Source organism: Oreochromis niloticus, unplaced genomic scaffold, assembly GCF_001858045.2.
Source record: "Oreochromis niloticus isolate F11D_XX unplaced genomic scaffold, O_niloticus_UMD_NMBU tig00008022_pilon, whole genome shotgun sequence".
In the NCBI taxonomy this organism is placed as follows: Eukaryota; Metazoa; Chordata; class Actinopteri; order Cichliformes; family Cichlidae; genus Oreochromis; species Oreochromis niloticus.
In genome coordinates, this window is record NW_020328910.1 from 28,441 (window position 1) to 43,279 (window position 14,839).

General features: G+C 44.6%; 1 long non-coding RNA gene across 1 annotated transcript; it reads right to left on the reverse strand.

Moving 5' to 3' along the window:
* Positions 1–2,380: 2,380 nt before the first annotated feature.
* Positions 2,381–12,742, reverse strand: LOC112845595 (uncharacterized). Its single transcript, XR_003218453.1, has 3 exons — positions 12,700–12,742; positions 11,746–11,787; positions 2,381–2,719 (listed from the first exon to the last, which is right to left on the reverse strand). It is a non-coding gene; the product is annotated as an uncharacterized LOC112845595 (long non-coding RNA).
* Positions 12,743–14,839: the final 2,097 nt, after the last annotated feature.

Consider the following 14,839-nt stretch of genomic DNA (forward strand, 5'->3'; position numbering starts at 1 on the left):
AACATGGGTGTGCCATGGGTTCCCCAGTTTCACCCATTGAGGCCAACTTGCACATGGAAAAAGTGGAAAAGAGGGCTTTGTCATGCAAGCTTGGAACACCACAAAGTCATTGGTTCAGGTATGTGGATAACACCTGGGTGAAAATCAAATCCAAGGACGTATCACAATTCACTGATCACATTAATTTGGTGGACCAATATATCAAATTATGAATCAGTAATTAAGGTTGGACTCACATCATCCAGTGGAGCACAAACTGGGTGTCACCAGGATGCTACAACACAGAGTGAACATCATCCCCATAGATACAATGGCCAGGAAAGCAGAAGAACGTCACATCAAGAAGGCCCTGAGTAAATGTGGTTATCCCAGCTGGACATTTGTCAAAGCTGAGAAGGTACTTAATAGACAGCTCCAGCCGATCCAGGAGGGAATGACAACTGCTGCCTAAGCGCACACCCATAGTGATCCCATATGTGTCAGGAGTACCAGAACAGTTGAGATGCTTTTTTGCTAAACGTGCATCTCTGTGGCTTTTATACCCCAAAACACACCGTGCCAAAAATTGGTCCACCCCAGGATTGCCATGATTTATACATCAGAGAAACCAAACAACCTCTGTCGAAGTGGATAGCACAACACAGAACAGCTAACTCGTCAGGCCAGGATTGTACAGTGTATTTACACCTACGGTTATGGCTTCAAGTCTGGATTCTTCTGGTGATTGCTTAGATTTTCTTGGCATTGGAATCTTGAGCTATAATATATGTAAAAGTTGGAGTAGAATGTTCCATTACTTAGGAATGTAAATTCTTCCAATAATAGAACATAAAGTCATGAGGGGTTAATGACCTCTGAACAAAACTATGAGTGACTCTATGCATTATTTCCAAATAAACTGATGAGCACATATTTACTTACAAAGCTTTGTTGGAGGCTTTGACCACTGGCAGCAGCCTCAGAAGAGCCTTCTCTGAAGCAGAAAATTTCTTCAGGTCAAACACATCCAGATCTTGTTCTGATGACAGCAAGATGAAGACCAGAGCTGACCACTGAGCAGGAGACAGTTTATCACTGGAGATACTTCCTAAACTTAGGGACTGTTGGATCTCCTCCACTAGAGAAAGATCATTCAGTTCATTCAGACAGTGGAACAGAATGATGCTTTTCTCTGCATACAGATTCTCACCGATCTTCTTTTTGATGTACTTGACTAGTTTCTTATTGGTCTGTGAGCTACTTTCAGTTTGTGGCAGCAGGTCTCGTAAGAGGGTCTGACTGGACTGCAGTGAAAGACCCAGGAGGAAGCGGAGGAACAAGTCCAGGTGTCCATTTGGACTCTGTAAGGCCTTGTTCACAGCACTCTGGTGGAGAGAGTGTATGTTTGTTTTGTTAAATAATTTAGACCACCAGGAGGTTGTTTTTCGTTCTTCCAGCAGATTGACTCCAGAGTTGATGAAGATCAGATGGACATGAAGAGCAGCCAGAAACTCCTGAACACTCAGATGGATGAAGCAGAACACCTTGTCCTGGTACAGTACTCTCTCCTCTTTAAAGATCTGTGAGAACACTCCTGAGTACACTGAGGCTTCTCTGATATCGAAGCCACACTCTGTCAGGTCCGATTCATAGAAGATTAGGTTTCCTTTCTGCAGCTGATCAAAAGCCAGTTTTCCCAGAGACTCAATCATCTTCCTGCTCTCTGGACTCCAGTGTGGATCTGTCTCAGCTCCTCCATCATACTTGACCTTCTCCACTTTGGCATGAACTATCAGGAAGTGGATGTACATCTCAGTCAGGGTCTTGGGCAGCTGTCCTCCCTCTCTGGTATTCAGAACATCCTCCAGAACTATAGCAGTAATCCAGCAGAAGACTGGGATGTGGCACATGACTTGGAAGCATCGTGATGTCTTGACATGGGAGATGATCCTGCTGGCCTGCTCCTCATCTCTGAATCTGTTCCTGAAGTACTCTTCCTTCTGTGGGTCGGTGAACCCTCTGATTTCTGTCACCATGCCAACATTGTCATTAGGGATCTGATTGGCTGCTGCAGGTCGTGTGGTTATCCAGAGACGAGCAGAGGGAAGCAGTTTCCCCCTGATGAGGTTTATCAGCAGCACATCAATTGAAGTGGACTTTCTAAGGTCATTTAGGATTGTAGTTCTGTGAAAGTCCAGAGGAAGTCGACACTCATCCAGACCATCAAAGATGAACACAACCTGGAAGTCTTCAAAGCTGCAGATTCCTGCTTCTTTGGTTTCAGCAAAGAAGTGATGAACAAGTTCCACCAAGCTGAACATTTTATCTTTCAGCACATTCAGCTCTCTGAAAGTGAATGGAAATATGAACTGGATGTCCTGGTTGGCTTTGTCTTCAGCCCAGTCGAGGGTGTATTTCTGTGTTAAGACTGTTTTCCCAATGCCAGCCACTCCCTTTGTCAGCACTGTTCTGATTGGCTGATTTCTTCCAGGTGAGGCTTTAAAGATGTCTTCGTGTCTGATTGTGGTTTCTGGTCTGACTGGTTTCCTTGATGCTGTTTCAATCTGTTTGACCTCATGTTCATCATTAATCTCTGCAGCCCTTCGCTCTATGGTGTAGAGCTCTGTGCAGATCTGATTCAGAAGGGTTTCGCTTAATGTTACAGCGATCCCCTCAAACACACACTGGTACTTCTTCTTCAGATGAGACTTGAGTTTAGACTGACACCTCTGCAGAGTCTCTGAATGAAAATAAAAGAACCAAAAGTAAAATAAGAGAAAACAACTGGGAAATTCAAGAAATCTGATTTGCATTTTGACATTCCTTTTCCTACAGATCTTTATCTAATGAGGTCATTTATGTTATGTTAAATAATTAAATGTACATTTTTTTAATGTTCTTGTTGGTTTAAAAAGAAAAATCCTGTGAAACTTTCATAACATTGTCTTAAGTGACATCATGTTGGAGATTTGAGATAGCGCCGCAATCAATAATGACTTCAAATGTCTTTAGTTCAACATGGGAGAGTTCTGGATCACTTGAGTCAGCCCTTACTGAGAAAACTTTTCTCTGTATGTATTATTCTACCGTTTACCTTACAATATAAAGCGCCTTAGGGAAGGGAGGTAAGTGACGGAAGTGACGGCGGTAAGGTAAGGACCCATGTTGTAGGTGACATCAGACGCTGGAGATTTGGCGGAAAAAAAACAAAACAAACGAATGGTAGCCTAGAATTTAACAAAGTTTCTTTAATCTTCAGTATTGCCAAATAAACTAACCAACTGTCATATAACTAACAACATTTGCCCTATCATCTCTAACACCCTGGAGGACAACGAGGAGAGTTTAGACACTCTCCAAGAATACATCGACCTGTGCTTCGAAGATTTAGTAATGAAGAAGGCCCAGAGCATGTCTTCCCCGGCCAAAACTGAGACGCCATCATCTAAAAGATATCGCCCGGCAGACTCCCCCGGCACAACATCGCCTGCCGGCAAAGATATCGTCGACATCCTGGAGTCAATCGATAAGCGATTGTCCAGTTTTGATGCGAGGCTGTCCCTGGTGGAGATCTTACACCGGGAATTTCAATCTCTAAAAGAATCCCTGGAGTTTAGCCAGAAGCAGGTGGAAACACTTGCTGCAGAAAACGCCACGCTACGGGACTCGGTCAAATCTCTAACCGAAAATGTGACCCAATTAAACATAGAAAATAAAAAAATAAAAGAGACCGTTATGGATTTACAAGCCCGTAGCATGAGAGATAATCTTGTGTTTTCTGGTATTCCAGAGTCTGCCGGAGAGGACCCGGAAACGACCGTGAGAAGCTTTATTAAAATCCACCTGAAGCTGCCGGAGGACACGGTGAAAAAACATAGGGTTTGAAAGAGTGCATCGCATCGGGGCTCCGAAGACCGGAAGCGGGAGACCGCGTCCTATTGTGGCCAAATTCGGCCACTTTAAGCAGAAGGAGCAGGTGAAGAGTCGCGGCAGAGAGCTGAAAGGAACGGACTTCAGCGTGAGCGACCAGTTCCCCAGAGAGATCCTGGAACGACGCAGGGTCCTGTTCCCAGTCCGACGTAGTTTTATTCAGAAAGGCTCCCGGGCTGTCATCGCCGTGGACCGGCTCTACGTGGACGGACAGCTCTACTGCGACCCCGGCATCACTCCATGGCTGTATTGACCGCACACCAGATAAGAATCCGCTACGCTATTCTCTTCACTCACACTCTCTTGTATTAACTTTTGCTTAACTATGTAATATCAGTTTGCTAATTTAGTATAACGTCACCGTCACTCTCCGCCAATGCTTTAATTGGAATGTTTCCGTTTTTATTTCTTTTTCCCCCTCTCTCTCTTGTTGCTCACCTTGCTCTTTGGTTTCCTTGCTTCTCTTTTCTTTCACTATGTCGATCACCTGTTTCCCTATCCATCCACAAAGGACACTGTCTATTTCTACATGCTCACTCTGCACGATCACGCACACACATGCGTTTAAAGGCAACACATTTACAACAGCCACACAGTGCACACAGATATAGGACACACACGCACACATTTGCTCATTTTAGTTATTATGCACACACATAGTCAGACCTATGGAGCTTCACGCTGCGCATTTTCTTCTCTTTATTTACAAAAAAAAAATAAAAAAAATATGATGTGTTTCCATTTTCCTCACCCGTCTAAGCGAGACACACAGCATATGTCATTAGCCACAAACACACAACTATGGGCACGCTAAGGTTTGTCTCATGGAATGTGCATGGAGCTGGCTCTAGGGAAAAAAGGTTAAAAATACTTAACCAACTTAAAAAACTACAGGCAGACGTTGTTTTATTACAAGAAACCCACATGCCTGTCACAGGTTTGAATAAACTTAAAACACCTGAGTTTCCTAATGTGTTCTCAGCCTGTTATAATTCTAGACAAAGAGGAGTAGCAATTCTAATACATAAAAATATTAATTTCACAGTACTCGATACAGTTATAGATCCAGAGGGCAGATTCCTAATAGTCAAACTATCTATACTTAACCAAAAGCTAGGTATTGTAAGTGTATATGGTCCGAATGTTGATGACCCCTCATTCTTCCACGGTTTTTTTAGTGCACTCTCCGAACACCTAGATTGCACAGTCGTTCTTGGAGGAGACCTCAACCTGGGACTAAATGCAGAAATGGATAGGCTCAATACAGCAGGAACTCAGCGTAATTGGCAGTCCACAAATATAATCAAACAGTATATGAGCGACTTTGGTCTTTGCGATGCATGGCGCTCCCTCCACCCCAACAGTAAGGAATATACTTTTTTCTCACATGTTCATCACTCCTACTCTCGTCTGGATTATTTTTTTGTCAGCAGCTCACTGCTGAGTGACATTTCAGACACTGAGATTCATCCTATAGCTGTCAGCGATCATGCTCCTGTATCTTTAACAATAATGCAGAAGAATAATACCACACCAAGTAAAAACTGGAGATTTAATACATCGCTGCTCAAAGATGAAGAGTTTATCAAATACTTTAAAAAAGAATGGACGTCATATTTAGACTTTAATGACATTCCTGGAACATCAGCATCTGTCCTCTGGGAAGCAGGGAAAGCCGTGATGAGAGGTAAAATAATCTCTTTCTCATCACATAAGAAGAAAGAAGAAAACAAAAATATTCAAGAACTGGAAAAAAACATCAAATCCTTAGAAAAAGCCTATGTATCACACCAAGATCAAGAAATATTAAACAATTTACGCAAAACAAAACTAGAATTAAATGAAATTATTAATAAAAGGACTAAATTCTTAGTACAAAGACTTCGCCTGCAAAATTATGAACACGGTAACAAATCCGGACAATTTCTTGCTAACCAGTTAAAAATCAATAAAGAAAAAACAACTATATGTGCTGTTAAAGATTTATCTGGGAATATAATATATGATCTTAAAAAAATAAACAAAATTTTTAGGGATTTCTATGAAACTTTATATACACCACAAATAAACCCATCTAAAAACGAAATTGATCAGTTTCTGGACAACATAATTCTTCCAAAATTACTAGACACCCAAGCAATGGCACTGGATTCGCCACTGACACCAGGTGAACTCCAGGAAGCCCTAATAAGTATGCCCAATAATAAGGCTCCAGGTCCAGACGGCTTTCTTGCAGAATTCTACAAAGAATTCTGGACGATTCTAGCACCAGTTTTTTACAGAATGTTGCAGGAAATCAAAGAAAATGGTAGACTACCACCAAATATGAACTCTGCAAATATCAGTCTCTTACTGAAACCAGGCAAAGACCCTGTATATCCCTCAAGCTATCGTCCAATATCCCTTATTAATGTAGACCTTAAAATAATCTGCAAAGCTCTCTCAAAGAGATTAGAGAAAATGACCCCCCTTTTAATTCATCCTGACCAAACTGGTTTCATAAAAGGTAGGCACTCATCAACAAATACACGTAGATTACTTAATTTAATAGACTACTCGTGCAGTAAAAACATTGAAACCATAATATTGTCTCTTGATGCAGAAAAAGCGTTTGACAGAGTTAACTGGAAATTTCTGTTTGCAACTTTACACAAATTTGGTTTTGGAACCTCTTTCATCAACTGGTTAAAAATATTATATAATTCCCCAACAGCTTGTGTCAGAACAAATGATCAAACATCCTCCAGCTTCTGTCTCCTGAGGGGCACCAGGCAGGGATGCCCACTCTCCCCTTCACTGTTTGCAATTTTTATTGAGCCACTAGCAGCAGCAATTAGACAGAATTCAGTAATTAAGGGCATAAAATGCAAGAATGTGGAACATAAAATCAGCCTTTATGCGGATGATGTGTTACTTTTTCTCCAAAACTCACAAACCAACCTCTCGGGGGTGATTGCATTGATAAATTCTTTCTCAAGAGTCTCAGATTATTCAATTAACTGGTCAAAATCTACAGTTCTTCCGATTAATTGCTCCTTCCATAATTCTTCTCCTACACCACTGCAATCTGGAAATATAAAATATTTAGGTATTAATGTCTCTCCTAAGCTTTCAGAATTAACTAAATTAAACCACATCCCACTTTTAAAGACAGTAGAAAGCGATCTGGCTAGATGGAAATCTCTACCCATATCACTCATGGGAAGGGTTGCCGCTATAAAAATGATGGTCTTGCCAAAAATAAACTATTTGTTTTCAATGATCCCAAATAAGCCATCACAAGATTGGTTCAGATCTCTAGACTCATGTATTTCTAAATTCCTTTGGAAAGACAAACCCCCACGTATCAGCTTAAAAACATTACAAAGGACCAAGGATAAAGGAGGATTAGATCTGCCTAACTTTAATCACTATTTTTTAGGCCAACAGGCTTCAGTTCATCTCTAGATGGTTTAAACACACCTTCTTAGATGAGCCCTGGCTAGATGTAGAACAGGCACTATGTAATAATCTAGAAATTTCAGACCTACTATTTATCAGCTCAAACATCAAAAGACATGAATGCTTTAAAAGCATCAACATCAGCTCTTCTCTGACAGCATGGTGGGAGTTTCTAAAAATGACAGCGTCCTCATTAATCCCATGCAAACGTACACCTATCTGGAATAACCCTGACATATTACAAAACAATAATATGATTAATTTTCCAGAATGGAGTTGTAAAGGAATTAAATACTTAGAACATATATTAGAGGGAACAGAATTTATTCCATTTGACAGGCTAGCTACACAATATGGGATCAACAAGAAAAGATTTTTAGAATATCAACAAATTAAATCCATAGTAAAAAAGAGATTTAACCTCAGTCAAGCTGAATTACAAACACCACCAAGTGCGGTACACTTTCTTACTCTTAAATCCCCCAAATTATTATCTAAAATATACAGAACACTTTCTAAAATAGATGAATCAATATCCCTTCCTATTGCAAAGTGGGAAGCAGATTTATCAGTAAGCTTAGACCAAAACTTCTGGTCTCAGGTATGCTTAAAAACCTTTAAATTGATTAAAAATCCCAGTCTGCAATTAATACAATACAAAATACTACATAGAGTGCACTATACAGGTCATCGGATGTTCAAGATGGGCTTTACATCTTCCAACAACTGCTCACACTGTCAAGGCAATACACCAGACAATTACATCCACGCCCTTTGGTTCTGTCCACCAGTGCAGAAGTTTTGGCGTGAGATATGTGAAGACTTATCAAAGTGTCTGAAATGTAACATTCCAGCCTCCCCTTTAGTGTGCTTGCTGAGCAACTTGGATGAGGTCACTGCAGAAATAAACACAGCCCACATTGTTTTACAGCCCTATGCATTGCCAAGAAAACGGTCCTCCTTAACTGGAAAATAAAAATAATCTTAATTCTAATCAATATAAAAACCATTTAATAGATCACATTAGTCTTGATACAGCCTCTGCCACCACATTTGATCAATCCCTTTGGGCTCCTTTGATCGGCTTCATCACCTAGTGGGGGTGGGGGGTCATGGTTTGGTCCTGCCTTCGCTATTGTGGTTGATGTGGACGTTGCGACGGGCTTAGGGCGCCAGGAGAACCCCTAGAGACGTTATCCCTGGAGGGCTCAACGCGGGGGGTTGTGGTCATAACCTGGTGAGTGGCTCTGGTCGCTCTTAGAGGGTGTTCTCCTCGTGGCTGCGTGCAGCGGGGCTGGGGGATGGTTTGTACTGGCGGACGTAGGTTACTGGCCTGGTAGCCTGGCTGCCCCTGAGTGGATCCGGGGCAGGCGGGGGGCTTGGGGTTCGGGGGTGCTTCGTCTCTGTGATGGGGCTCTGGCTGGGCCTTGGGGGCTTCGGTCCCGTCGGTGTGTCGCCGAGGTTGTGGGCGGGTGGGTGCACGGGGGCTCAGCCCTGGCGCAGGAGGCCTCTGGTGCATCGGCCCAACTGGGGGACTCTTCAACTGGCAGGGAGGTTGTTCCATCCTAGCAGAAGTCCACTCTGCAGGTGGGGAAAGACACAGGAGAGGTGGAGAATAAACCTAACCTGGGTGTCTGTTGTCTTGTGTAGTCTGGAGATGATTGAATGTTGGGGTGGGTATAGTTTCCTCTGCGGTGGGGTGGGGTGGGCTTCCCCAGGTCCTGTAGGGCTTAGCGGTGCTGCTGCCATAGGCCCCGGTCTGGATGGGCCTGGGCTCCCTTGCCTTGGTGGGTACTAGAGGACGGGGGTGCCTACTGGGGTCAGCCGGGGAGCTGGCCCTAAGGAGGGGTATTTTGCCCCTCCCTTCTTTTCCTCCCCATCCCTGGCTGCCTCCCTCTTCCCGCTCCACCACACCCACCCACACAGGTAGGGCCTTGGGGTGCGGGTGTGTCACCAGGGTGCAGGGGAGGCATTCCCCCCCTCTGTCCCCTTCTGGCCACCTGTGCCTCAATTTTATTTCACAACTTAGACATCCACATTATTCACACTCTCATAACACACACACACACATATGTAGGGCCTTGAGGGTGACCACGTTAACGGCGTCCAGAGGACGGTCTGTGTATTCAACCCTACCTCTGGCGCTGGTGCCCACCTCTCAATTTTAAATCCATGTAGACATTGAGGGTTCTCGGGAGGGGCCGTGCTAACACCTGCTGCTCTCTGGCAGCAGCACCATGCCCTCCCTTGTTTTAAATGCACTTTAGAACAACACACAGCAACACTACACATGAGCGGGAGGAGGGAAGTATGGGGTCTTCACACACCCCCGTTCTCTACTAGCCATCGGGGCGGGGGGGCTGGGAGGAGGTGTTGGCCGTCCGATTGGCCTCCCTGCTGCTGCGGAGCCTGGGGCGGTCTGCTTGCCTCCACCCCGGGGGAAAGGGTCACATATCTTGGGTCTGGTTGCCGTTTCCCCCTCTGGGGGCGAGGGTACCTGGACCCGGGGCATAGAGTATGTTTGGGGAGTATGATTGTGTGTACATGTCTATGTATGTCTGTCCCTACGTTGGGTGAGTGCTGAGTGTTTGTATATGTGTGCATGAGGGTGGGAAAGCATGTTTATGTCTGTGTGTGCCTGTTTGTCTGTGTCTATATGTCGGGTCGGGTCTTAGACTCCACCTCCCTGGGTACTCCCAGGCCCTCCAAGTGTGGAGGCCTATCTCCCCTCACCACACTCCCTGCTGGTAACTGATGCCCTCAGGGGTTGGTGCATTGGTGGTTCTTGGTGTCCGGGGCTGGGCGCTCAGGTATGCACCGACTCACTCCCGGTGGCTAATTGGCGGGCCTGGTGCCTGTCGCTTGGTCAGGCCTCTTCCGGAGCAAAGGGGCCCTCGGGCCTCCGGCCTCGGGGCCTGCAACTCGGTTCACTCTGGCACAGCTGGCTGCCGGCAGAGCCGGCGGGCACGCCGGTGCAGCCCCCTCTGGCTTCTGCTCCGTGGCTACTGGGTGACCCCCTCGTCTGGGGATCTCCTCAGCCCTTCCCAGGAAGGTGGCACGGATGCCCCTCCGGTGGTCCTCCTTGGGCTCTCGCACTCTGGGGCCTCTGGATGTCTGGAGCCTGGATCTCCTCCATGCCTACTTCATGCCCTGGGGGACGGGGCTATGGGCCTCCACACCCTCTAGCAGACCGTTACATGGGGAAACCTTTTGTATACAAGCGCGTTGACCCACACAGGTGTGCACACGGGTGTTCACTGTTCGTAGACAAACTACACCTTTCGTAGCTACTACTTCAAAGCACATTGTGCGCTGTCTGTCCTGTGTGCTGCACAACAACTTTCAATATTTAGTATTTACTGCTGTTCACACTTAGCTAGATTAACGTGATGGTGTTGTGTTTAGTATGTTGCTTTGTTTTTGTTTGGGGTTTTTTTTTTTTTGCTTGTCTTCTCTTCTTTTTTTCTCAACAGGTGATCCAGGAGATTTTTTTTTCTTTCTTTCTCTTTGTCTTTGTAAGTGCCCTTTCTCACTGTCCCTTTTCCCTTCTGTTTTTCTTTTCCTTCCTCTCTTTCTTTCTCCCTTTCCTATCCCCCAGTCATGTCTGTCCCATCTGTAACAACTGAAAATAAAATAAATAAAAATAACTAAGTTTGATCAAATGGACCAATACGGCAATGCCATGATGATCCATTTGGCAAAATAAATCCATTTGGTATCCTTGTTGGTCTTCAGACAACAATTCTGACGGCTAAAGAACCAAATGGGACAGACAAAAAAACCCCAAAAAAAACAAAAACAAAAAAAAATACAATATAAAGCGCCTTGAGGCAACTGTTGTGATTTGGCGCCATATAAATAAAATTGAATTGAAGTAAATGTCTTTGGGAATGTCAAAATCACCTGTTTAGCTGATCTCAGAGCATGTGATGACATGTAAGGGTGAAGCACCTCAAACAAATAAGAAGGGGCAGGGGCATTAAGAGACTAAAAAACAAATAAAAGAATTTTAAAATGCATTAGAAATTGAATGGGAAGCCATTGAAGGGACAATAAAATCGGGGGTTATGTGCTCTTGTTTGCTTGTACCAGTTAAAAATCGTGCAGCAGTGTTTTGTACCAGCTGTAGATGTGAGAAGAAGGCCTGTTCCAAACCTCAGTGTCAGCACTTAGGTCCTCAGGTCTGGTATAAATTTGACAAAAAGTAACATTTTTCCATTTATTGGATTGTGAATGAATGATCTCATTAATTTTTAATCTAGAATTTTAATATATATCCAAATGCCAATGTCAGATTGTATCTCCTGGGATTAGAGACGGTGATGATGATGATGTTTAATGATGTAGATGATGTTTAATGATGTAGATCCTTCCATAGCTGATGTTGACTCTTACCTTCTGGTGAAACGGATGGATCTCCGTGAACTGTGGGATTTCCTGTTGAAGGAAAAAACAGTTAGTCGAACTTCGGATACAGGAGGAACAATGCGGTTTTCGTCCTGGTAATGGAAAACTGGATCAGCTCTTGGGGTCCTGTGGGGGGTGCTCTGGGAGTATGGTGTGTTTGGCCCATTGCTATGGGCCATTCAGTCCTTATACAGCTGTTGCAAGAGCTTAGTCTGCATAGCCGGCAATGAGGCGTACTCGTTCCTGGTGGGTGATGGGGTCCGCCAGGGCTGCCCTTTGTCACCGATTCTGTTCATCATTTTTATGGACAGAATTTTTAGGCATAGCTAAGTGGCATACGACTTTCAATTGGGTGGCCTCAGAATCTCATCTCTGCTTTTCACAGATGATGTGGTTCTGTTGGCTTCATCGGGTGATGGCCTCCAGCTCGCCCTGGAGCGGTTCGCAGCAGAGTGTGAAGTGGCGGGAATGAGAATCAGCACCTCCAAATCTGAAGCCATGGTCCTCAGCTGGAAAAGGGTAGAGTGACCACGCCACGTCAGGACGAGTTCTTGCCCCAAGTGGAGGAGTTTAAGTATCTCGGGGTCTTGTTCATGAGTGATGGGAGAAAGGAGCGGGAGATCGACAGACGGATTGGTGCTGTGGCTGCAGAGACATGTAATCATGCCCTCAAACATGATTTTAAGTCACAAATCTAGACAAAAGTCACACTAATACAGCCTTAATTTTTAAAACATTTCATGAAATAAGCATGCTAATTATATTTGGACGTGGATTTATTAAATGTAATTTATTAAATGTACTTGTTAAAGTCAAAAGCACCTGTTTAGCTGATCTAAGCGCACTTGCCGGCAGGTTGTATCTCACAGGATTAGAGACGGTGGTGATGATGATGTTTAATGATGTGGATATAGAGCTTCCATAGCTGATGTTGACTCTTACCTTCTGGTGAAACAGATGGATCGCCATGAACCGTGGGATTTCCTGTTGAAGGAAAAAGCAGTTAGTCGAACTTAGGATACAAGAGGAACAATGCGGTTTTCGTCCTGGTAATGGAAAACTGGATCAGCTCTTGGGGTCTTGTGGGGGGTGCTCTGGGAGTATGGTGTGTTTGGCCCATTGCTATGGGCCGTTCAGTCCTTATACAGCTGTTGCAAGAGCTTAGTCTGCATAGCCGGCAATGAGGCGTACTCGTTCCTGGTGGGTGATGGGGTCCGCCAGGGCTGCCCTTTGTCACCGATTCTGTTCATCATTTTTATGGACAGAATTTTTAGGCATAGCTAAGTGGCATACGACTTTCAATTGGGTGGCCTCAGAATCTCATCTCTGCTTTTCACAGATGATGTGGTTCTGTTGGCTTCATCGGGTGATGGCCTCCAGCTCGCCTGGAGCGGTTCGCAGCAGAGTGTGAAGTGGCGGGAATGAGAATCAGCACCTCCAAATCTGAAGCCATGGTCCTCAGCTGGAAAAGGGTAGAGTGACCACGCCACGTCAGGGACGAGTTCTTGCCCCAAGTGGAGGAGTTTAAGTATCTCGGGGTCTTGTTCATGAGTGATGGGAGAAAGGAGCGGGAGATCGACAGACGGATTGGTGCTGTGGCTGCAGAGACATGTAATCATGCCCTCAAACATGATTTTAAGTCCCAAATCTAGACAAAAGTCACACTAATACAGCCTTAATTTTTAACACATTTCATGAAATAAGCATGCTAATTATGTTTGGACTTGGATTTATTAAATGTAATTTATTAAATGTACTTGTTAAAGTCAAAAGCACCTGTTTAGCTGATCTAAGCGCACTTGCCGGCAGGTTGTATCTCACAGGATTAGAGACGGTGGTGATGATGATGTTTAATGATGTGGATATAGAGCTTCCATAGCTGATGTTGACTCTTACCTTCTGGTGAAACAGATGGATCGCCATGAACCGTGGGATTTCCTGTTGAAGGAAAAAGCAGTTAGTCGAACTTAGGATACAAGAGGAACAATGCGGTTTTCGTCCTGGTAATGGAAAACTGGATCAGCTCTTGGGGTCCTGTGGGGGGTGCTCTGGGAGTATGGTGTGTTTGGCCCATTGCTATGGGCCGTTCAGTCCTTATACAGCTGTTGCAAGAGCTTAGTCTGCATAGCCGGCAATGAGGCGTACTCGTTCCTGGTGGTGATGGGTCCGCCAGGGCTGCCCTTTGTCACCGATTCTGTTCATCATTTTATGGACAGAATTTTAGGCATAGCTAAGTGGCATACGACTTTCAATTGGGTGGCCTCAGAATCTCATCTCTGCTTTTCACAGATGATGTGGTTCTGTTGGCTTCATCGGGTGATGGCCTCCAGCTCGCCCTGGAGCGGTTCGCAGCAGAGTGTGAAGTGGTGGGAATGAGAATCAGCATTTCCAAATCTGAAGCCATTGTCCTCAGCTGGAAAAGGGTCAAGTGACCACGCCAGGTCAGGGACGAGTTCTTGCCCCAAGTGGAGGAGTTTAAGTATCTCGGGGTCTTGTTCACGATTTGTGGGAGAAAGGAGCGGGAGATCGACAGACGGATTGGTGCTGTGGCTGCAGAGACATGTAATCATGCCCTCAAACATGATTTTAAGTCCCAAATCTAGACAAAAGTCACACTAATACAGCCTTAATTTTTAACACATTTCATGAAATAAGCATGCTAATTATGTTTGGACTTGGATTTATTAAATGTAATTTATTAAATGTACTTGTTAAAGTCAAAAGCACCTGTTTAGCTGATCTAAGCGCACTTGCCGGCAGGTTGTATCTCACAGGATTAGAGACGGTGGTGATGATGATGTTTAATGATGTGGATATAGAGCTTCCATAGCTGATGTTGACTCTTACCTTCTGGTGAAACAGATGGATCGCCATGAACCGTGGGATTTCCTGTTGAAGGAAAAAGCAGTTAGTCGAACTTAGATACAGAGGAACAATGCGGTTTTCGTCCTGGTAATGGAAAACTGGATCAGCTCTTGGGGTCTGTGGGGTGCTCTGGAGTATGGTGTGTTTGGCCCATTGCTATGGGCCGTTCAGTCCTTATACAGCTGTTGCAAGAGCTTAGTCTGCATAGCCGGCAATG